Raw genomic sequence first — 24,888 nt, 5'->3', positions numbered from 1 at the left:
TATATTCAAAAATAAACACCTTAAATTACATGTGCATATTGTTGGAGAGTGAGAAAGAATACAATAAATTCAGCTTCCACTTTAAATTTCATATAAATACAAAAAAAATCAATCCTTTGGGACACTGGGGAATTACTAGAGAATTACTAAAAATTACAACAGAAACACAAATATTACACAGTGGAATTGATAAATCTAAGAGTTAGTTCTTTGAAAATTTAATAAAATGACAAAACTATATTAAAATCATCAAGAAAAAGGCAAAACCCACAAACTAATGCAAACAGAATATAAAACATAACGAAAATGTTTTCAAATTGTCACCATACAGTGAATTTACTAAGAAGTAAATAGCCAATCTTAACTAAAATGAAGTAGAAGCCAAAAGACAACTGTTCCTACACTGAGAATATTTTTAAACTACTCCTTAAATTGCTTGACTAGAAATGTGATCATTAAATCAATGAATCAAATAATAATAGTATCTCTGTTATTTGATATTGTTTGGAAACAGATGGAATGGTAAGAATTGAAGCAAAAAAATAAGCTTTACGTAGGAAAGAAAAAGACAAAAAACATATTTATTGGCCATTTATGGGATTATGTTCCTAGAACTCGAGGGAAACATTAAAAATAATAAGTATTAATAAAATAGTAGGGAAAGTTGGTAGTTATAAAAACATACAACAAGGGAAATATCATTCTGTTCTATCAATTAATACTTTCCTCACTAGTGGGATCATTAGACTACTATCCTGCTGCTAAGTGAAATCCTCAAAGCATAATGTTTTTTGGGGGGCTGGGGGGTCACCCGAACATGATACAAATTTAAATTTGTTTCATATAATATTTTCTAACTAGAGACTGTTGTAGGAGTAAATTGATTATTGTTTTGGAAATCAGAATGCTAAAATGCTTTTTCTTACATTAACTAATTTTCATTTTGTGTGAAACTTCATTGTATCAGAAAAAAAGGAGTCATTCAAAAAATGCTGTTAACTTTCCAAGAGACTTTATGTGAAAAATCATAACCTGAATTACATGGTAATGATTCATAAGAAAATCTGCATAAGAAAGCAAACCCTGTCTTTGCCTCAAGTGCTGTCTTCTTGCCTTTTCCCATTTTGAAAATTCACTTACTTTCTATTAGCCTTTCTTTAGTCTTTCTTACACTTGATTTGCCCTGAAGGAGGGCACCACATCCCACTTGAGTGTTCTTGCCTGGAGAATCCCATGGATGGAGGAGCCTGACGGGTTCAGTCTATGGAGTGGCAAACAGATACGACTGAGCACATACTTGATTTAATTGCATTATAGTTGAAAAAAAATTTTTGCTTATCTGCTACAAATTATTTAAAATTTGTTAAAACTTGTTCTATAAATCTATAATGTGTCCAAATTTTTTGCAAAATTTCATGTGTCCTTCAGAAAAAAATGTGAATATTCTCTAATTTGGGGGTATCTACATGTGACCATTTGTTCACATTTGTAATTGTGTCAAATTTCTAAAATGTATGCAAAATTTCAAAGAAAGTATGTTTTTCTTTTGCAAGTCTGGAGGTTTTCTTTTGGTATCTTTGTTTCATTTTTTAAAATTAAATGTTTTGTCATTCCTATTATTTTAAGCATAACTATTTCATAATTGATATCCAATTACACACACAGTTCAAAGTTCTCTGTATTTTAATATGTTCTTTCGGTCTCCAATGACTATAACTAATTGATAATTGTTTCCTTTTGTATTTGTTATTTTAAATTGCAAAGTCAAGTTTGATGAAATTTCATTCATGGGAAACTTGGGAGAGCTAAGTTGGAGTGAGTTCTCTGGAGAGATTTTACATTTGCTTCTTCTAGGTGTCCCATAAGTATTGCCCATCGAGAACCATTTTGAAATATTAATTTTTATTTTTCACTAAAATCACATTGGTACATAAATTCCAAGTCCAAATCCATGCACAGAGAGGGATAGAGAGACAGATTATCACAGTAGATTTTTATTTTAATCTCTTCAAAGTACAAAACAAGATGGGCAAACTTGCCTGTCATCTTCCTTAGACAGTAGCAGAGATATTATACAGTGACATTGTCCTTTAAGAATTCTAGAATTTATGAGGTTTTAATTTAAACTCCCTTCTTTATAGGAGTTTAAAACCTTATCTCGCCACTCCACTTCCATGTAGCCATTACAACTCAAGTCCCTTGACTATAAAAATATACAATATTCCTCTAAACTCTACAGAACAGCCTAGATTCAGAGTGTCTTTCTATTCTCCTTTCCAAGTTCACCTTCATCACTAGTCCTTGAAAATATGCTTCTTTAGGGTTAAGTTATGCACTTAAACAGATGAGAATCCCAGACCACCTTACCTGTCTCCTGAGAAACCTATATGAGGGCAAGTATGCAGTTAGAACTGGACATGAAACAATGGACTGGTTCCAAATTGAAAAAGGAGTATGTCAAGCTGCATATTGTCACTCTACTCATTTAACTTATATGTGGAGTACATGATATGAAATGCTGGGCTGGATAAAGTACAAGCTGGAATCAAGATTGCTGGGAGAAATATCAATAACCTCAGATATACAGATGACACCACCCTTATGACAGAAAGCAAAGAGGAGCTAAAGAGCTTCTTGATGAAAGTGAAAGAGGAGAGTGAAAAAGCTGGCTTAAAACTCAACATTCATAAAACTAAGGTCATGGCATCCAGCCCCATCACTTCATGGCAAATAGATGGGAAAACAGTGGAAACAGTGACAGACTTCATTTTCTTGGGCTCCAAAATCACTGCAGATGGTGACTGCAGCCATGAATTAGAAGATGCTTGCTCCTTGGAAGAAAAGTTGACAAAACTAGACAGCATATAAAAAAGCAGAGACATTACTTTGCCAACAAAGGTCCACAAATCAAAGCTATGGTTTTTACAGAAGTCATGTAGGGATGTGAATGTTGGATTATAAAGAAGGCTGAGTGCCAAAGAATTGATGCTTTCAAACTGTGGTACTGGAGAAGACTCTTGTGAGTCCCTTGGACTGCAAGGAGATCAAACCAATCAATCCTAAAGAAAATCAACCCCGAATACTCATTGGAAGGGCTGATGCTGAAGCAGAAGCTCCAAATACTCTGGCCACATGATGCAAAGAGCCAACACATTGGGAAAGACCCTGATTCTGGGAATGATCGAGGGCTAGAGGAGAAGTGGGTGACGGAGGGAGAAATGATTGGATGGCATCACTGACTCAATGGACATGAGTTTGAGCAAACTTCAGAAGATGGTGAAGGACAGGGAAGCCTGGCACACTGCAGTCCATGGGATAGCAAAGAGCGGGACACAATTTAGCAACTGAACAGCAATAGATTGTTTATCACATAGCCTGTTCATGAATTTTGTGTCAAGGGTATTTTAGAATTTTTAATCTATCTGGCATTACTGGAAACACACCACATAATATTTTCCTAGATTCATTCTTCCTTTTTTCATATATATTTCTTACCCAGAATTACTTCAGAGGACACCTCACCCTTTGCACTTGGGTTGATCACAACAAGATATTCTTCCAAAGGAATCCCCTTTTCCTTTTGACCACAAATATACATCTTCATATGAGAAGTTAACTAAATACAACAAAGAACATAAAAGAGAACATAGAGTAAATAATTTATTTTGTTTCTTGTAATTCTGCTCTTAACTATCTCTTAAACTTTATGAGAAAAAAAAAACAGCTTGCCATTTTAAGCCCAAGACAAAACCAAAAATACTCTGAGCAGCTAGAACTCAAACTCTTTTTATAATAAAATTTATTTTAATCAGACATATTTTAGAAGAATTATTTGTCTTTGCCTACATTGCTATACTACTGTCCTAATTTTTCTAATTATCTCTAGTGGGACATTTAGAAATTGAAACATATATGACTGTCAATTTTAAACAGGATTTCTTTTTGACAGGAAACAGTTATAATCTGATGGCAGGATGTCCCGTGGGCATAGCAACAGCAAGACGTGGCTTGATTACCGCTTCCCCCATACCACCTGGGGTGTGCTGTGCAAATAGTCAATGTCCAATAATAGCTTGTTCATTAATTTATGAAGTAATTATTCACCTGGCATAAATTACCAAACATCTTCCATATGTCGATGTCTTCAGCTAAATAAAATGCCATTTACACTTTAGAAAAAGGAAGTCAAGTGTTTGCTAACACCGTGCATTTGCAAGGTGGTGATGAACCAAATTTGTCATTTTAGTTTTTCCCTGGTGAGTTTCTAGACCATGCTATCTTTTGGCTTTTCAGTTTTATATGTTGTATAAACCTCTGTACTTTGTTCTTGAATTATTGATGAATCCATTTGGGGGAAGTTTTCATGCGCTCTTGGCCTTTTACAAATGTAATAAACAAACCCTTACTTTTAGGGCCTTTCAAATCAAAACAACAATGGGACAGAAAAGGACTCTTCAAAAGTCTTTCTTTATTCAAGGCATAATTACTGAAAATGTTTTCTATTTATATAATGTGTTGAAATATTCTTTTTTCCTACCGGTCATAATATATTTTTCAACATTATCTGAGGTTTCTAATGCCAGTTTTCACCACCTGAAAACAGGCAGCATTTTCTTCATCATTAAAAGGGAATTAAATGGCCTCTTCATTTATTCAGGGACTAGTATCCATCAACCTCACATTTCAGAATCAAGAAGTCAGCCAAAGAGAGTTTTGAGAGGCCAAAATAGACCAGGTTCACATGAGACTTATAGAATAATGATGAGAGAGAGAGAGAACAGAAGGCTGAATGCTAGCATAGTGATAGAAGTGACAGCTGGGATTTTCACAGTGAGGAAGAAGACAGAAAACCATGAAAGTAAACACCTCAAAAACACAGCAGTCTGCAGTCATTTGAAACCGGGACAAATGAGCTTATATATCTAAAAGCGATAGAGAACATCAACTTATTACATAGCAACTGATCATTACAATGATATCTGCAGTCAACTGAAAGAGATTTACTGTTTGAAAAGTAAATAGAACTTCAAACTATTCAGTATTATATGATTATTTTATTTAATTCAATTTGGAAATGTTTCTATAAAATTTAGTTGTTGTTGTTCAGTTGCTAAGTTGTATTTGACTCTTTGCGACCCCATAAACTGCAGCATGCCAGGCTTCTCTGTCCTTCACTATCTGGCTGAGTTTGCTCAAACTTATGCCCATATCAAATTTGGTTAATTAATAATAATCCCCCAAACACATTTTGTTTGAATAGGTTGGCCCTTCTGTGTTATAAATAAATTAGCATATTCTGTCTTGATGTTGACAGTAAATAAATAATTCATGTTTTACAGTTTCAGATTAACTCATTTCAATAATGATTACATTTTCAAGTGCTGCATACGTAGGAAAGATTTTCTGTGGCGTTAAAACATTCAACCTCAAAAATCTAAAAAAAAGATACACATCAGTAAAATACATTACAGTAAAACTCTTATACTTTTAAATAATGGGGAAAAGTCCAGTATAGTGGTAAGCCTTTCACGTATACAATATTTCTGAAGAAATGAAACTGTATTTCTTTTAAAGGTTGTATAAGAATTAATATGTAAAAGTAAAAATATATTTCTATTTGGTAAATGTGCATTTGTGTTACGTAACTATTATATAATAGTAAATATGTAGGAGAGAATCAGGCTTCCCTGATAGCTCAGACAGAAAAGAATCCACCTGCAATGTGGGAGACCTGGGTTCGATCCCTGAGTTGGGAAGATCCCCTGAAGAGGGCATGGCAACCACTCCAGTATTCTTGCCTGGAGAAACCCCATGGACAGAGGAGCCTGGAGGGCTCTTGGGGTTGTAAAGAATCGGAAACAACTAAGCAGATAAGCACAGCACAGCACAGGAGAGAATCAGTAAATATGTTAATGATTCAAAAACATACTTAAAATAATCCCTATTATATAATAATTTTCAAAAACATAAGCCCCTTTAACATAAAGTAATTCACTGTTTGATACAGAACTTAAAGGCATTCTGAAAAATTGATGCATTTCTTGAGCTCCAATTTTTATTGTGGCTTCTCCTTTAGAAAGGACAAGAGGAAATATCTTTAAACTATGCTTGTAAAGAATATGTGTAATATTTCTCAAGTATCTGATGTACAGAGTTAGTAGAACTGTGATAAAGACCCTAGAATCCGTTTCTACTTCAGCTGGGCTAGAATTACTTTGAATCTGATGAGCTTTCTCATTATTCCCCAAGTCAGAGGAGGCTCTGCTGTTTTTTAACACAGCTCTTCATTTTGGATAATTTCCATCCATTCTCATTTTTAGGCTACTCAGGACTCTCAGTGCAAGTGACAAAACTCAACTGAAACCTGCCTTCTGAGATAAGTAATAGGTTGCCTCACAGGACTGAGAAGTCAAGCCTAGAGCTGGACTTGCCAAATGCAGATTCAGGGATCAAATAACCAAATGATTGGTCATCTCTCTCTCTCCATTATCCATAAGATGTACAGAAGGCCAAGTATTGTCACAAACAATTCCAGTTATCAACTCCAGCAACAAAGAAAAAGGGAGAAACTCTCTGTTATCTCTCCCTGCTTCAGTGGTATGTATGTGTGCCTATGGGATGTGGTGTGTGTGTGTGTGTGTGTGTGTGTGTAGGGAAGAGGACAAAGCACATATAATAGGGGACTCTGACCCAGATTTGGCCAGTCCTGGATCATAAGTCTATCTATCTGACTATAAAGACAATGTATCTTTATACTTTCAAAATTTTTATTAGAGTATAGTAGCTTTACAATCGGAGAAGGCACTGGTGACCCACTCCAGTACTCTTGCCTGGAAAATCCCATGGACAGAGGAGCCTGGTGGGCTGCAGTCCACGGAGTCGCTAAGAGTCGGACACGACTGAGCGACTTCACTTTCACTTTTCACTTTCATACATTGGAGGAGGAAACGGCAACCCACTCCAGTGTTCTTGCCTAGAGAATCCCAGGGATGGGGGAGCCTGGTGGGCTGCCGTCTATGGAGTCGCACAGAGTCGGACACGACTGATGCGACTTCGCAGCAGTAGCAGCAGCAGCTTTACAATATTGTGTTAGTTTCTACTGTAGAACAAAGGGAATTTGCTATATGTATACATGTGTGTGTTGTGTGCTGTGCTCAGTCACGTCCAGTTCTTTGTAAGCCCGTGAACTGTAGCTCACCAGGCTCCTCTACCCATGGAATTTTCCAGGCAAGAATACTGGAGCAGGTTGCCATTTTCTACTCCAGGGGATCTTCCCAACCTAGGGATCGAAACTGTGTCTCTTGCACCTCCTACACTGGCAGGTAGAGATTCTTTACTACTTTTTTTTTTTTTTCTTTCTTTACTACTTTTCTACCTGGGAAGCTCATACATATATCCCATTTTGGATTTCCTTCCCATAGACAATTGAGTCGCTGCAGAGCATTGAGTAGTTTCCTGTGCTATACAGTACGTTATCATTAGTTACCTATTTTATAAGTAGTATCAATAGTGTATATATGTCAATCCCAATCACCCAATTCATCCCACCCCTCTCTCCCACTTGGTGTCCATACATTTGTTCTCTAAGTGTGTTTCTATTTCTACTTTGCTATCAGATTGCCTACACAAATTTTTTTCAGATTCCGCATATATACATTATTAATAATATACAATATTTATTTTTCTCTTTATGACTTACATCACTCCGTATGATACTCTCTAGGTCCATCCATGTCTCTTTATTGATTGCTTCACTAGAGTGGTAAGGGAACAGGAATGGAGTTGGGACACTGCTGATACCAGACAAAGAGGGCAGGCCTGTTAGAGGACAGTAAAAATGTCAACTACATCTACATGGTCTCTTACAAAGGTGAACTTAGATTCCTCCTTTCCTACCAGTAGACTTCCAAGTAAGGAATTCTCTGCAGATCATGGTGGTTTAGTTGCTAAGTCACGTCTGACTTTTGCAACCCCATGGACTGTAGCCCACCAGGCTCCCCGGTCCAGGGATTCTCCAGGCAAGAATACTGGAGTGAGTTGCAGTTTCCTTCTCCTGGGTCTACAGATCACAGACTCTTTAAAATAAACCTCAGTTGTCTATAGTTCTTATGTAAGTAGGAGCTACATGATGGATGCTCTTTTGGAGATGATTCAGCCAGTCACCTGCAGGCATCTTCAGTCCTCAACTGAAGTCCTAAACTCCTTCTTGGGATAAGGGTTCCAAAGAGCAAGGAAAGTGTCCAATGCCATGGCCCACAGAAGAAAGGCCATTTGATCTAATTCTCCATTGTGTTAGGGAACTGAGCTTCATTATCCAATGAGACAGTTTTTACCAAAAAACATAAACTTGAAAAATGTCTGGGATCCCCAGTCTCTACTTTTGTGTAGTTCTATGTGGGACACCCAAACCTGGCAAAAAATACCCAAGGCTATTTCCAATTAAAATAACTGACTTTCACATCTGCCTTAAGGTTTCTGCTGATTCTTCACTGTTAATGGGAAGAAAGGTTATTATATTAATAGATTTGGGGAAAAAGCTCATTTGAGAGCACTGTGTAATGAAGAATTGGACAAGAGAGAGTATAAATGGGCAATTTTTGGAAATGTGTCTTCAGTCACAAGTTTACAAATATGCACTCAACCAAGAAATAGCAATTCCCATAGAGAAAACAGCCCCTGGAGAAGGGAACAGCTACCCACTCCAGTATTCTGGTCTGGAGAATTCCATGGATTGTATAATCCATGGGGTCGCAAAGAGTTAGACACGACTGAGTGACTTTCACTTCACTAGAGAAAACAGCACCTAAAGCAAAGGGAGGGAATTCAAGTGATCTGAAAGGGATCACGGGCAGGTAGCAGGAACTGGCAAAATCAACCAGGGGAGCTTGCATTCATACTCTAGGTAACAGCAGTAACCAGGAGAACTGGAGCACAGTTATCTTAAAGCCCTTGTTCACTGACTTTAGTGTCTGGATTTCCTGTGGGTCTATGTCTATTTTCCATTTATCTTTTCACGGTGTTTTGATCATGTAATCTCATTTCCATTCCAATTGCCAGTTTGTGATTAAAAGGCAGGAATTTCATCTGAAAGGTTGTAGAGCTAATTTGAGTCTCTGAATGAGCACCCTGGCAGGCAGTTATGGTCAAGATCTAATCCATCTGGCATCGAGCTGCTTCAAAGCAAAACTTCGGCCTTTGTGAAGGACACTCTTTATAAAAAACCACTTATTCCGGGGGTATAGTCCATCATCAATGTTCAGTGAAGGACTCCAGTATATATTAGGACCTTCCTTCTTGATAGTCCCTGGACTCTAGTTTCTAATTCTATACCACCCCCAAAACTGACAGAAGATTTTCTCAGCTTCTAAGCATCTCAGTGATCTCTATTAGAATAGGCAAATGATTTAAAGGGAAAACTGGTACCAAATTTGGTACTGGCCTATTTTGCTTTATTTTTTCTTTTTGGGGGGGGGGTGGTGGGCTTTTAGCCCTTCAAGTCCTTGCTGAGTTGGTAACTTCTAATTTTTTTTTAAATTTTATTGGAATATAATTGTTTTACAATATTGTGTTAGTTTCTGCTATACAGTAAAGTGAATCAGTTATAGGTATACATAAATCCTCTCCTCCTTGAGCCTCCCCCTCTAACCCTCCCCTCTAGATCATCACAGAGCACCAGGCTGAACCAGGTCTTCTGCATTGCAGGTAGATTCTTTACCATCTGAGCCACTAAGGAATATTGTATATAAGTTTGTGCCTGTGGTATGTCTATATCATAATATTTTACAGTAAATATTATGTATGTGTCAGTAAATGTGTCCTTGTATTTTTCCCATGCCTTGAGTCTGCAGTCAATGAGAACCGGTGAGGCACATTCTACTGAGCAAAGACTCTACCCTTTTATCCAGCACTGAGGATATTCTGCAACAAGTGTTTACTCAGCTGTGGACTCGTTTTCTGCCATTGGCTTTGTGTTCCGACAGTGTCGACACTACTGGATAACAAAAGTATGCAAGTGAGAACACCAGATTGCCTTCAAAGAATCAAAAGGAAATGCATCAAGCTGGAGGTGAAAGTACAAAGTTTATCGTGACTTGAGTTGCTTCTAGAAATGAGAGAGGATTTCAGAAGGTAAGGGTTAGCAAATGATTTGGGATTTATGAAAGTCCTCTGATGGAATGAGGGGCATCATACAATCCCTGCTGCCTGGGACGATTGACTAGATGGCTCATGGAACATACTTGGGAGAAAATGCACAGAAAATGAGTACGTTTTCAGAGAAAGTGAAGAGAAAAAAACAATCATTACTGTAGTGTGAAGCAAATATACATAACTATACCTCCCTTTTTTCTCCCTGCTGCTGCTGTTACTGCTGCTAAGTAGCTTTAGTTGTGTCTGACTCTGTTGCAACCCCACAGACAGCAGCCCACCAGGCTCCTCTGTCCCTGGGATTCTCCAGGCAAGAATACTGGAATGGGTTACCATTTTGTTCTCCAGTGCATGCATGCATGTTAAGTCACTTCAGTCGTGTCTGATTCTGTGCAACCCTATGGACAGCAGCCCACCAGGCTCCTCTGTCCACAGGATTCTCTAGGCAAGAATGCTGGAGCGGGTTGCCATTTCCTTCTCCATTTTTCTCCCTAGAGTAGTCAAATTCATAGAGTCAGAAAGTACACTAGTCAATTGCAAGGATCAGAGGGCAGGGGTTGGAGAGGAGAGAAACGGGGACTTGGTGTTAAATGGAGACAGAGTTTCAGTCTAGGAAGATGAAAATTTCAAGAGATGGATGATGGTGAGAGTCGTACAACATTGTGAATGTACTTAGTGCCACCGAATAGTACAGTTAAATGTGATTAAAATAGTATGTTTTATTCTGTTATGCGGCATTCACCACAATAAAAAAGAAAAAAAATTTTAAAAGGAATACATAGCCATAGAGACTAGACTTCAAAGTCTCTTTGGTGCTCTGAAGCACTGGTTTGCTGGCACTTCCATTTGATTTTATGCTTCTCTGTATCTCAATTCCTTACATTCCTTACATGGACTGTGTGTACAGAGTCACCCACTCTAGTTGGGGGTGATTTAAAAACAATTCTTAAAAAAATAATTAGCACTCAAAATATATAAGTTAGCAAATATCATCAAGACATATTAAGTAAAAAAATGCAATGTGTAGAATAATAGGTATGCTATAACCTCATATTCTTTTAAAATCCTCGAAGTATATAGCTACGTCCATTATTCATCTATATTTGCACATTATGAAAAATTTCAAGAAAAACACACACTAGATTTTTCCAGAAGTTACATCTAGGGTAAAGAGTTAATGGAAATAGAGTAGAAAAGTAAAATAAACTTTAGTTTATAGGTAAATGTTCTCTGAATTTGCTTAACAAATTTGTATCTAAATAGAGAAGTACATAGAATAAAAAGCTATAATCCTAGTTTTTATTGCTGTGTACCTTGCGGAATTATCTATTAAAATTAATTCACATTTTACTTTAATAATCATATCCCTAAAATAATCAAATTTGAGAGTGATATAATAACAATTTGAAGAAGGAAATCAACTCCAGTATTCTTGCCTGGGAAATCCCAAGGACAGAGGTGCCTGGTAGACTGTGGTATGTGGGGTCACAAGAGAGTCTGACACTACTGGGCACACTTGCATGCATAATAACAATTGCTATTTTATGGACTTGACCACGTATGGCACATGGCCTGTCTGCAGAATGTTGTGCTCGATGTTATGAACTTCAGCTCTTAACACCTGAAACCTGCTCTTCTGACTGAATTTCTGAAGAACAAGAAAACCTTTGGTAAAAAATGAAGAAAAGAGAAAGAAAAAGAAAGATGAGGCTCCATTGAAGAGAACTCTTTTCGTGTGTGTGCTAGAAAAGCGAAAGCCTTTTTATCAATATATTGTCAAATCTTTTACAGAATTATATTGCCAGCAAAGAAAACCTTTCTAAGAAATTAAACTACTTTCTTCAAACTTGAGCTTAGATAAATATTTTATATGTTCCTTCTCTCTCTCTCTTTTTTTTTTTTTTTGGTCACAATGTGGGGATGTGGGCAAATACAATTTCTCTTAGTAGTTTCTAAAATGTAGTGTGTGAATGATGGCAATGACAAAATGTCAATAGCTGGATAAACACAAAATATATCACCTCCTCAACTGAGCATCCTTACAAAAGAAAGTTCATTTGTTTTGGGTCATCATGAAGCTGATAGCAATATGAAATATTTCCTCAATCCAAAAAAATAAATGAAAATTAGCTATTTTTACAACAATGAATATCAAAGGTTACTGTTTCATTTATTTCATTAAAATTTATTTTCCCAGACTTGATGATAGGTTTCCTATCTGCTGGAAGAATAGTCAGCTAGAAGTTATCAGATTCTGAGATCTCACACTAGCCATCATCATCACTTCCTTCCCCCATGCCACCCTACTCTAAATTTTCACTCTTCAGTGGTTAGGAACTATAACCAGGAGCTTCTGCACAACAAAGGAAACTATAGCAAGGTGAAAAGACAGCCTTCAGAATGGGAGAAAATAATAGCAAATGAAGCAACTGACAAACAACTAATCTCAAAAATATACGAGCAACTCCTGTAGCTCAATTCCAGAAAAACAAACGACCCAATCAAAAAATGGGCCAAAGAACTAAACAGACATTTCTCCAAAGAAGATATACAGATGGCTAACAAACACATGAAAAGATGCTCAACATCACTCATTCTCAGAGAAATGCAAATCAAAACCACTATGAGGTACCATTTCATGCCAGTCAGAATGGCTGCGATCCAAAAGTCTACAAGCAATAAATGCTGGAGAGGGTATGGAGAAAAGGAACCCTCTTACAATGTTGGTGGGAATGCAAACTAGTACAGCCACTATGGAGAACAGTGTGGAGATTCCTTAAAAAACTGGAAATAGAACTGCCTTGCTGCTGCTACTGCTGCTAAGTCGCTTCAGTCGTGTCCAACTCTGTGTGACCCCATAGACGGCAGCCCACCACCAGGTTTCCCCGTCCCTGCGGTTCTCCAGGCAAGAACACTGGAGTGGATTGCCATTTCCTTCTCCAATGTATGAAAGTGAAAAGGAAAGTGAAGTCGCTCAGTCATGTCCGACTCTTAGCGACCCCATGGACTGCAGCCTACCAGTCTCCTCCACCCATGGGATTTTCCTGGCAAGCGTACTGAAGTGGGGTGCCATTGCCTTCTCCAAGAACTGTCTTATGACCCAGCAATCCCACTACTGGGCATACACACCAAGGACACCAGAATTGAAAGAGACACGTGTACCCCAGTGTTCATCGCAGCACTGTTTATAATAGCCAGGATACGGAAGCAACCTAGATGTCCATCAACAGAGGAATGGATAAGAAAGCTGTGGTACAAATACACAATGGAGTATTACTCAGCCATTAAAAAGAACACATTTGAATCAGTTCTAATGAGGTGGATGAAACTGGAGCCGATTATACAGAGTGAAGCCAGAAAGAAAAACACCAATATAGTATACTAATGCATATATATGGAATTTAGAAAGATGTTAACAACAACCCTGCATGCGAGACAGCAAAAGAGACACAGATGTATAGAACAGTCTTTTGGACTCTGTGGGAGAGGGAGAGACGGGGATGATTTGGGAGAATGGCATTGAAACATGTATAATATCATATAAGAAACGAATTGCCAGTCCAGGTACAATGCAGGATACAGGATGCTTGGGGCTGGTGCACTGGGACGACCCAGAAGGATGGTACGGGGAGGGAGGTGGGAGGGGGGTTCAGGATGGGGAACACGTGTACACCTGTGGTGGATTCATGTTGATGTATGGCAAAACCAATACAATATTATAAAGTAATTAGCCTCCAATTAAAATAAATAAATTTATATTTAAAAAAAATAAAAATAGAAAATTAAAAAAAAAATTGGCTAGCTACGGTCCTTACAAACATTTGATTCAAAACCTATTTTCTCAGTATCAAATGTTTCTTCTTTAGCTATTCATATATTTTAATGGAAATCTTCAGGTTTCTGCTTAACTAGATTATATTCTACCTATTAGCTTCATTACCCTGGTTGAGACTCTAGTTCATTACCCTGCTTAACCTCTCTAGGCCTCAGCTTCTCCTACGTCAAATGGAGATAATGATTGTAAACACTTCATAGGACACTGATGAGGACTAAATTAGTTAATATATCTAAAGTGTTTAGAATGGCACCTGCTACATAATAAGCATGCAATGAATCATTTTGTTGGTGTCAGAGTTGGTATTGATGCTTACAAAAGGAGCTCAAGAGATGAGACACTTTTACTCCTAAGTTTCCTCTCTTTGCTTCCTGATATACCCAATAGAAAATATTAGTTGGATCTAAAAGAAATCTCAACCTAGAAAAAAGGAAAAACTTATAGTCCACAGATCCCAAAACCACTTTCTAAAAGAAGTCAGAAGGATTCAATTGCTGTGGTCGAGTGTACATTGATTAGATGGTATGCTTCTCCAATTTCAGCATTATATGGGGGACAAGAATCTATCTAGCAGTCTCTAGAGCTCTCTTTTTTAGGCCATTTAAGCTCAATTTTGGAGAAAATAAGAAAATGAGGAAATTTGCATAGTGATATTTCTGTATTTCCTTTCTTTTTTTCTAGTTTTTAATTCACTTTAATAATAGTATAAACCTCACTTAGAAGTAGTAGGGCACAACAATAATGCCACATTGAAACATAATTTAATAAAATGCATAAAGATAATTCATGTACTGTAATACTCTATACACAAATTCTTATTCAAGACTGAAAACACTGATTAGATAAAAAATTTGTTATTTTTGTTAAAAAAATCAGCTTATTGGAGAGTTTGAGACCACAGTACTCAGTGACTTTTGTGAAATGGTGTGTCATTTAGCCATCATCTTCCCGTAGTTTTGACGCGACAAAGCTCCTACTACTTCACCACTTCATCCCACAGTGATTGTTTGAACTTTCCCATGCCTATGCATGTTGTGTTTGATTTCTAAGTGCTGAATTCTATTTTATGGGGCACACTGAAGGAAAGTGTGTCCCTCTGACAGGAGGCTGTCCTGGTCAGTTCAGTTCAGTTACTCAGTCATGTCTCACTCTTTGCAACCCCATGGACTACAGCATGTCAGGTCTCCCTGTCCATTACCAACTCCCAGAGCTTGCTCATACTCATGCCTATCGAGCTGGTGATGCCATCCAATCATCTCATCCTCTGTCATCCCCTTCTCCTCCCGCCTTCAATCTTTCCCAGCATCGGGGTCTTTTCAAATAAATCAGTTCTTTGCATCAGGGGGCCAATGTATTGGAGTTTCAGCTTCAGCATCAGTCGTTCCAATGAATATTCAGGACTGATTTCCTTTAGGATAGACTGATTGGATTTCCTTGCTGTCCAAGGGACTCTCAAGAGTCTTCTCCAACACCACAGTTCAAAAGCATCAATTCTTCAGTGCTAAGTTTTCTTTATAGTCCAACTCTCACATCCATACATGACTACTGGAAAAACCATAGCTTTGATTTATGGACCTTTGTTGGCAAAGTAATGTCTCTGCTTTTTAATATGCTGTCTAGGTTGGTCATAAATTTTCTTCCAAGGAGCAAGCATCTTTTAATTTCATGGCTGCAGTCACCATCTGCAGTGATTTTAGAGCCCAAAAATAAAGTCTGTCACTGTTTCCCCATCTATTTGCCATGAAGTGATGGGACCAGATGCCATGATCTTCGTTTTCTGAATGTTGAATTTTAAGGCAAATTTTTCGCTCTCCTCTTTCACTTTCATCAAGAGGCTCTTTAGTTCCTCTTCACTTTCTGCTGTAAGTGTGGTGTCATCTGCATATCTGAGGTGATTGATATTTCTCCCGGCAATCTTGATTCCAGCTTGTGCTTCATCCAGCCCAGCGTTTCTCATGATGTACTCTGCATATAAGCTAAATAAGCAAGATGACAATATACAGTCTTAACATACTCCTTTTCCTGTTTGGAACTAGTCTGTTGTTCCATGTCCAGTTCTAACTGGTCCTGGTCACCCTCAGGCTATCTTCCCACCTGAGATTTTTCAGTCTTTTGACTTCACTTGCATTCTAAATTACCTACTTTCTTCACCCCAAGTTATTCCAAATCAACTATTTGACTTTTTGCTTAATAGAGTTCTATGCAAAGATAAACTGTAACTTCATAGACAAGTGTTCCCCTTCCCCATTAAATTTTAGATTCTGAAAAGATAGAGAAGTTGCATAAAAATGGTCCAGAGTTGCTATTGATAAGCAAAGCTAGCAAATTTGAATATATTATATACTGTGATGTTTCCTGCTTAATATTTTTTCAAAGCAACATTTTACTGGCAGCACCATTTCTGTTATTCATCTAATCACAGAAAAAACTAAAATACAAAACACTTTCGAGTCCATAAAATCATCACTTGACCAATACTTCAAGTAGCTGGCTGGAGTAACTAGATGCACATGCATTTGAAGCCTTTACAAGTGATATCGATAAACCATGTCACTTCTAAAGACAAAAAGAAAGGGTGAAAATTCAGCATTGCATGCCTTTCTACTTGAGAGTAGAGCAAAAAGACTAACTTTTTCAAGTTTCAGTATTTTCATTTCTTTATATGTGGCATCAATATATCTTGAAAATATTATTTAGTGTATAGCAAAAGCTATTAAAATTTTTCAAAAATTATTTTAAAGTTTTGAATTAAAAAGATGGCATGTACTATTCAATAAAAGATGTCAGGCAAATTTACTATTGAGAAAAAAATCAATGTTCTACTCACATCATAAAACACATCAGGATAAATTCCGTATCTATTAAAAAGAGAACTATAAAATATTAAAACCATAAAAAAGCGATATCTGGATGGCACAGTGCTTTCAAGTCACAAAATCAATCTACCAAAACAAAAAAATTAAAATTTCTACAGCTCATAAAAAGCCAACATAAAAATATTGCAGGGAAACCAAATGGGAAATATAGTTAACCATAACTATGATAGTGAATTAATATATTTTAAACTCTTACAAGTGAAATACAAAATAGATTCTAAAAAATTCAAGCAAAAAGCATCAACTAATAATTTATTAAAATTAAAAACAAAGTTTTATGTATTCATATATGCATAATATGAACTTACCAGATGGCTCAGTGGTAAAGAATCTGCCTGTCAATGTAGGAGACACTGGAGACGCAGGTTCAATCCCTGAGTTGGGAAGATCCTCTGCAGAAGGAAATGGCAACCCACTCCAGTATTATTGCCTGAAAAATCCCATGGACAGAGAATCTTGGTGGGCTACAGTCCACGGGGTCACAAAGAATCAGACATGACTGAAATGACTGAGCATGCACGCATATGCATAATATAAATTTATATATTTATACATGTGTGTACACATCTGAAATATACAAACTTACTAACAAGGAAATGTAAACTAAGACAAAGAGCTGCCATTTTCAACCAATATGTTAGTAATAATTTTCTCAAATAACAGAATGTTGGCATGAAATGGTATGATTGTCTCTCTCATAGACTCTACAATGAGAGTGGAAATTTCCATAGCCTTTCTGGAAGGTAATCAGTTGAATTAAATCTTGAAATTTTCTGAGCTTTTGACACACAAATTCCCTAATTAGAAATTTTTCCTAAAGCACATAGAAACAAGAAAAATATAAGCACCAACATTTTGCTACTTAGTTTCTAAATAAAACTAAAGAACATATTTATCATTAGGGAAATGTCTAAATAAAGAACATTCATACTAAGAAATATATAAACTTTAAATGATACCGTCACAAAATTTTAATGAAGTGGAATATGTTCATTATGTATATTATGAAGCAAGATAAAAATATATATTATCGTATACACTATGTTTTATGTGTATATAAAATTATTCCCCAAATAAGACTTTCTGCATTGTATTTCTGTACTACCAAACTGCATGTCACGTGAGCGCAGTGCATGCACACATGTATGCACATGCACAAACATGCACAAACACACACACATTATTCAGTCCTTCTCACAGTGTATAGCACAGTCCTCTCACAGTGTATATAGCACATTGCCCAGGATCAGCATATGTTTCCTTAATCAGTTGAATAAACTCGGCAAATAAGTATATGTAAATACTTAAGAGGATGGAATGAAATTTATCAAAGAGTTAGCGACTGTGTGACATGAACTTCTCCCTTCTTTCTCTATTTTTACAGTAAACATTAATTTTATAAACTATTAAAGAAACAGCTTTAAGATCTAACCAAAAAAAAAATACATTTCATAGTCAACTGTAAACATTAGATAAACTTGAGCAAGTATTGCTTTATTTTAAATGTATGTGAACTTGACATTGTTGATTCTTCTAATTGGTTTTTTTTCCAAGTGTTTGGACCTCAGTGAAGGAAAGGCTGGGTGTTCTCTCCGTGTTTGTGTAGGGCCGACAGATAAAAGATGAGTAACTTCAGTCACAGTCCTTTATATTCCAGCCAAAAGAAACCTACTGAATAACAACAGATCCACAAAGAAAGCAAACTAACAAATATGGAGTAGAACAAATAATCCTCAGATTGAATCCAGGGCTCCCTGGCTACTAAGCGTCTCATTTGCAAAGGGTAACTTGAGTTCCATTTGAGGTGATTTGGAAAGTCAGAAAACAAATTATATCTTGAAGCAAGTTTTCATGCCAATCTGCTACAACTTGTGTTGACTTTTGCAGAGGACTCAGTTTGTAGCCTTGGTTTCCTTCTTGAAAAACAAGGAAGACAAAGTTTTCCCTGCTCACTAAGAGTCCAGATTTCTTGAAACATTCTCTAGTTACTGTATGGATTATTGCAACACCCGAGTGGCAATAAATAAGTTTATTAGGGTAGAATATATACATCAAAAATACAATGTACTGTTCAAATGTATGTTATTAAAAGCCTCCAATGAGGTGAAGTGATATCTTTATAAGCCAATGTATTTTTCATGATATTCTGTATGGTTTTTGTACTAATATTAATTTAATGAGCACTTCTGTTTGCTACAGATTGGCTAATACATTTTTTATTTCCTATAGTTTGGGTCAGGCCTCTAAGTAATTGGTCTCTAGACAACTGCATGCAACACACCAACATTAATGGAGGTCTAGAGAAAGTGTGATGTTAAACAGTCTGCTTATGAAAGATTATTTCTAATCTGATATCTGTGTCAGATGATGTACCCTGGAGGGTTGCCATCTGGTTCATGTATTTTTAATAATTTCAAGATTAGGTTGCTAGAGTTCAGATCTACAGCATTCTTTGTTTTATTTAGTTGGGAGTTAAAATGAGTCACTGCGAGGCCAGAATCAGCAATTTCATATGATTGAAAGGCTTGTGGGGTGAAGATGCCCAATTCATTTGTAATGGAAGCATGTCTTTAAAAACAACATTTACATCTCAAATACAAGCTCAACTGGGAGTGATTCATAACACAAGTGACAAACCTTTTGCTTGTAAGAATTTGACACCTTGTGAAATTTTACCATATTGGGGCAGCTTTGATTGAGGAGTACTAATTTAAAAATTACTTACTTAAGTTTTATTTTTAAAAAATTTTAATAAGGAAAAGTTGATAGGCTCAAAGTCTTATTCATGTTCCTAAGAAACTATGCGAGAGAATATTAAACCTTCTAAGTGAGTCAGGTACACTAGATGCTGCTTTAATCGTTTGAGATCACTGGACCAGTATTTCTTAAAGGACAGTGAAAGGATATCCTAACTGACTTAAAGAATTATCACTGCCAACAAAGTGACTCAAATCCAGCAAAGAGGAAATAATGCACAAAGAGTATCTTTTTGTGATCTTTTCATTTGTTTTCTCAGTAGAAATAGCAATTTTTAGTTTATACTTTGTTTCCTCCTTTCCCCATAATATCTTCTCTTAAGTGGTTATGACTGGAAGTAACAAATTGCATTTTGTGCTAGTAAGGTTTCAGATTAGAAACATATCTGACAAAATATGTGTGCCGAAATTGCTAGGCACATCATATTTTGGCATTTAACCAACTTAAAAATCAATTTGTTCTTTAAAATCCTAAATATTGTTTTTTAGTGTATTTCAGTATACTTGCTGAAGAAATACATTTTCATTTCTACATTAGAGAACATGGAATGAAGTTAAAGGAGAAATGAGAAAGCATTTCTACATTCACCCCTCTGAGAAAATCATTTAACAGTGATTGATAGGGATATATTGTCTTTTGTTCACATACTGAGTTCAGTTCAATTCAGTTGCTCAGTCGTGTCTGACTCTTGACAACCCCATGAATTGCAGCACACCAGGCCTCCCTGTCCATCACCAACTCCCGGAGTTCACTCAGACTCATGTACATCGAGTCAGTGATGCCATCCAGCCATCTCATCCTCTGCCATCCCCTTCTCCTCTTGCCCCCGATCCCTCCCAGCATCAGAGTCTTTTCCAATGAGTCAACTCTTCACATCAGGTGGCCAAAGTACTGGAGTTTCAGCTTTAGCATCATTCCTTTCAAAGAAATCCCAGGGCTGATCTCCTTTAGAATGGACTGGTTGGATCTCCTCGCAGTCCAAGGGACTCTCAAGAGTCTTCTCCAACACCACAGTTCAAAAGCATCAATTCTTCAGCACTCAGCTTTCTTCACAGTCCAACTCTCACATCCATACATGACTACTGGAAAAACCATAGCCTTGACTAGACTAGGACCACAGCCTTGTCTAACTCAATGAAACTAAGCCATGCCCGTGGGGCCACCTAAGATGGGCAGATCATGGTGGAGAGGTCTGACAGAATGTGGTCCACTGGAGAAGGGAATGGCAAACCACTTCAGTATTCTTGCCTTGAGAACCCCATGAACAGTATGAAAAGGCAAAATGATAGGATACTGAAAGAAGAACTCCCCAGGTCAGTAGGTGCCCAATATGCTACTGGAGATCAGTGGAGAAATAACTTCAGAACGAATGAAGGGATGGAGCCAAAGCAAAAACAATACCCAGTTGTGGATGTGACTGGTGATAGAAGCAAGGTCCGATGCTGTAAAGAGCAATATTGCATAGGAACCTGGAATGTCAGGTCCATGAATCAAGGCAAATTGGAAGTGGTCAAACAGGAGATGACAAGAGTGAACATCGACATTCTAGGAATCAGGGAACTCAAATGGACTGGAATGGGTGAATTTAACCCATATGACCATTATATCTACTACTGCGGGCAGGAATCCCTCAGAAGAAATGGAGTAGCCATCATGGTCAAAAAAATAGTCCAAAATTCAGTACTTGGATGCAATCTCAAAGATGACAGAATGATCTCACACACTAAAGTATGTATATAAAATATACTTACATAATTAAAATCACAGCATACTTCCGGTAGACTCTACTGCATAATTATTTTGTTCTGTTAATATTAACTACTCTTTAATAAGTCATTTTAAATGATCGTATCATGTGACATCCCATCATTATACTATACTTTATTGAACTCTCTGTTGTTAGGTATTTGTGTTGCTTTTACACATAATTACAGAAATATTTATTCAATTTTCTGAATGGATTTTTTAGAATAAATCCTAAAAGGAGTTGGGTGGGGGCAGTGGGCCCAGTGGCTCTTGGTACATATTGCTAAATTATTTTCTATATAAAGTTTTTCACAATTTATACTCTGACTAGGCTTCCTCGGTGGGAAGAATCCACCTGCCAATGCAGGAAACAAAGGAGATGTGGGTTTTATCCCTGGGTCATGAAGATGCACTGGAGAAGAAAATAGCAACCCACTCTAGTACTCTTGTCTGGGAAATGTCATGGATGGAGGACCCCAGCAGGCTCGGTCCACAGGGTAGCAAAGAGTTGGAAACGACTGAGCGACTGAGACTGTATGTATGTACACTCTGACGAGCAATATAAATCTCACCCTTCTCATCAGCATAAAGTATGGCATTATTTTTTAAAATTATTTTGATGCTTGAAATGTGATATTACAAATTGGTATTCCCTTGATTACCACTGAGCATCAACATATTCCCATGTCTGCTCATAAATATTTAGTCTTCTATGAATATTTTGTTCATACCCTTTTCTCAGATCTTAAATTTACTCTTCTCATGCTTGCCTTTTCTTTGTATCGGGTATCCATAGCTCTCTGCAGTGCTTAAAGTAGAGAAAAATGAAAGCAATGTCAGTTTTGTTGCAATGAATATGAAGGAAGGGCATGGAGAGGCTTATATCCTATCTTACTTTTTAAAGCCTGGTCAGTTCTGTGAAATTCAGAGCTTAAAGTCTATTTAAAGAGAGAGCAGGAGAAATAAGGTAGACAGAAATCAGAAAGTAGAAACATGTTTTCAATACTTTATTACATTCTTTTATAGATAAGAAAAGTGAGGCTTTATAAAAACTGAGTAATAGCAAGACCAAGATTAAAATTGAGGTCATCAGACCTCAGATTAACACTGATTCACATTTGCAAAGACAGAACCTTCTGGATTCCTTTGGCACAGTGCCTCAGGCCTGTCCCAGTCAGAGCCAGAGCACATCATTGATTTGGGATTAGAGGGAAAGGGTATTGAGTCCACACCATGGGGAACACTGCCAAATTGCCATTTTCGTCCTCTCTACTTTGGGGGAGTATAAAATTTCATTGATCTGAAAAGTGTAATTAATGTCCTAAGAGATTCTGGCTGGTTTTGTCCTGGGGCTTAAGATGTGGCCTTATTTCAGGCCACTGGCACACCTGCATTAGAAACAGCATAACAAAAGCTGATTTGGACAGGACCCTGCCTAAAATGGCAGTGATACAGAGTTGATTAAGAAGATTTTGGCCAAAACCCAATGAACTTGCAATTCTAATGTGCTGATATTGAAAGAGGAGGACTCAATAGAAAGATAAATTACAGTAATTGAACCAAAGTGGCAATCAGCAAATGTTTGCACTGGGAAACCACCTGGTTCTTGAACATTTCTGTTTTTGATAGATCCAACTGAGGTTTCCAAATCTATTAGTATTCTTATGAGGTTTTGTTTCTTCTTTCACAAAGATAGCTGATGGGTTGTACCATGTATTTTTAATAACAACTGTTTGGATCCCTGGTATAGAAGAATTCTGAGTCCTCGATAAAAGGGATCAGAATTACAAGGATAATTGGGGTATATCTACCACACGTGCATATTTGTCACATCTCTGTGTCATCACCAATGTTCAGAAAAGGGCATGACAAAAATGTTGCTGATGGACACCAAAGGAAAAAGCCACTCGATTATCCCACACTGTGGGTCTTGTAGGCTCAATAAGCTCTACCTACACCCCATCCTTAATCGCACTCAGGGAAACCTTACAGAAAAATAAAAGTCATCTTGAAGATTCCTTCCAATGAATATATGACTTGGTTTTAAATCTCCCTTAAAAGGAGTAAAATTTCTAACTTGGCTTTTTCAATTATTTCCCTTTGTAGATTCATATTAAAACTGGCCTCCAACATGTTAGACGTATGACACAGAGAAGAATTTACCTGGTTCCTCCCATTTCACAGTGAGTTTAACTGACATGAACAATCAGCATAGATATATCTACAACAGTTAGTTTGTTCAACTTAACCAGAAGTGCTGATAGTTACAAAGTGCCAACTCTCTGTTAAGGAAATAAAAATACAACCCCAAATTAAGAACTACATATCTCAAGAAAAGTAACTTACAAACAAAACACAAATATAACCCCTAAATAACTTTCACATTTCTCAAGGGAAAGTAATTTCTACTTTTTGAAACATGCAATTTACCAACAGCTCCTATAATCACAGCAATTCTCACATTAGCATAGAGCACATGCTTATAACTTTGTAATCTAGCAGTACATTGGACGAGTTTTTTTTTTGTCGTTGCTATTTAGATCTTGAATTTAACACTCATATATTCTAAAAGGACATGAGAGAGGAAATTGAGCTTTATTCTTTGAAGTATCTTCATATTTAACTCATTTATCCCCTTTGAATTAAAAATCATCCACATACTACTATTTCCAGCATATATACTACAATTTTCAAAGTACATGTCAGACCCAAGGAAAAAAATAATTCATTATGTCTGGAAAAATGGATCCTGAATCCATTCACCCAGATCTTTTCTGATTCCAGACACACATTTCCAACCTTCTTGTAGACTTCTGCATTGATACCTCATGTCCCCATTTTTATTAAAGTATCACCAACAACTTTGAATCAGAACACTCTTCTGGTTTTCACTCTCCCTTGTCCCATTATTCTCACATGTGATAATCATCAAGTTCTTTTTCATAATATTATTACACTGTTATTCTTCTTGTTCCTATAAAGAATCATGATGGTGGTGGTGCTGCTGGTGTAGTTGCTAAGTTGTGTCCAACTCTTGCGTACAGTCCACAGAGACTGTAACCCACCAGGCTCCTAGGTCCACGGGATTTCCCAGGCAAGAATAGTGGAGTGGATTGCCATTTCCTTCTCCAGAGGATCTTCCTGATGCGGGATCTTCCTGATCCAGGGATCAAACCATCAAACCATGTTTCCTGCATTGCAGGGAGTCTTCTATATTGCAGGTGAAAAGAATCACCATACTGACAAACAAATTGGGAGACGAACTCAAATCATTAGCTCCAATCTACACCCTCTAGAGTAGAAAAAAGCACACAATAGATACTAACACACAAAACCCTAAGAGGCTGCTTTTAGTACTTCAGCTTAAAGACTCCAAATCTAAATTATCTCATGAAGCAGCTCACATGATCTACCGTCACACCTGGGACTCTGTTAATCTCAGGGTAAGGCCTACAAGTAGATCACAGGCATGCCAGGGTTACTGTTCTTCCTCGGTCTTCATTCATAAATAGCTATGAGAAATTTTCC

At 37.1% G+C, this 24,888-nt stretch overlaps 1 long non-coding RNA gene across 1 annotated transcript; it reads right to left on the bottom strand.

Annotated features, from left to right (window-relative positions):
- Positions 1-807: 807 nt before the first annotated feature.
- LOC133258080 (uncharacterized) lies at positions 808-17,317 on the bottom strand. Its single transcript, XR_009739802.1, has 4 exons — positions 17,166-17,317; positions 7,700-7,818; positions 3,496-3,616; positions 808-1,261 (listed from the first exon to the last, which is right to left on the bottom strand). It is a non-coding gene; the product is annotated as an uncharacterized LOC133258080 (long non-coding RNA).
- Between the last annotated feature and the right edge of the window lie 7,571 nt (positions 17,318-24,888).

The sequence above is a fragment of the Bos javanicus genome, chromosome 12 (genome assembly GCF_032452875.1).
Source record: "Bos javanicus breed banteng chromosome 12, ARS-OSU_banteng_1.0, whole genome shotgun sequence".
Lineage (NCBI taxonomy): Eukaryota > Metazoa > Chordata > Mammalia > Artiodactyla > Bovidae > Bos > Bos javanicus.
This window is presented reverse-complemented; position numbering and strand designations above follow the sequence as displayed.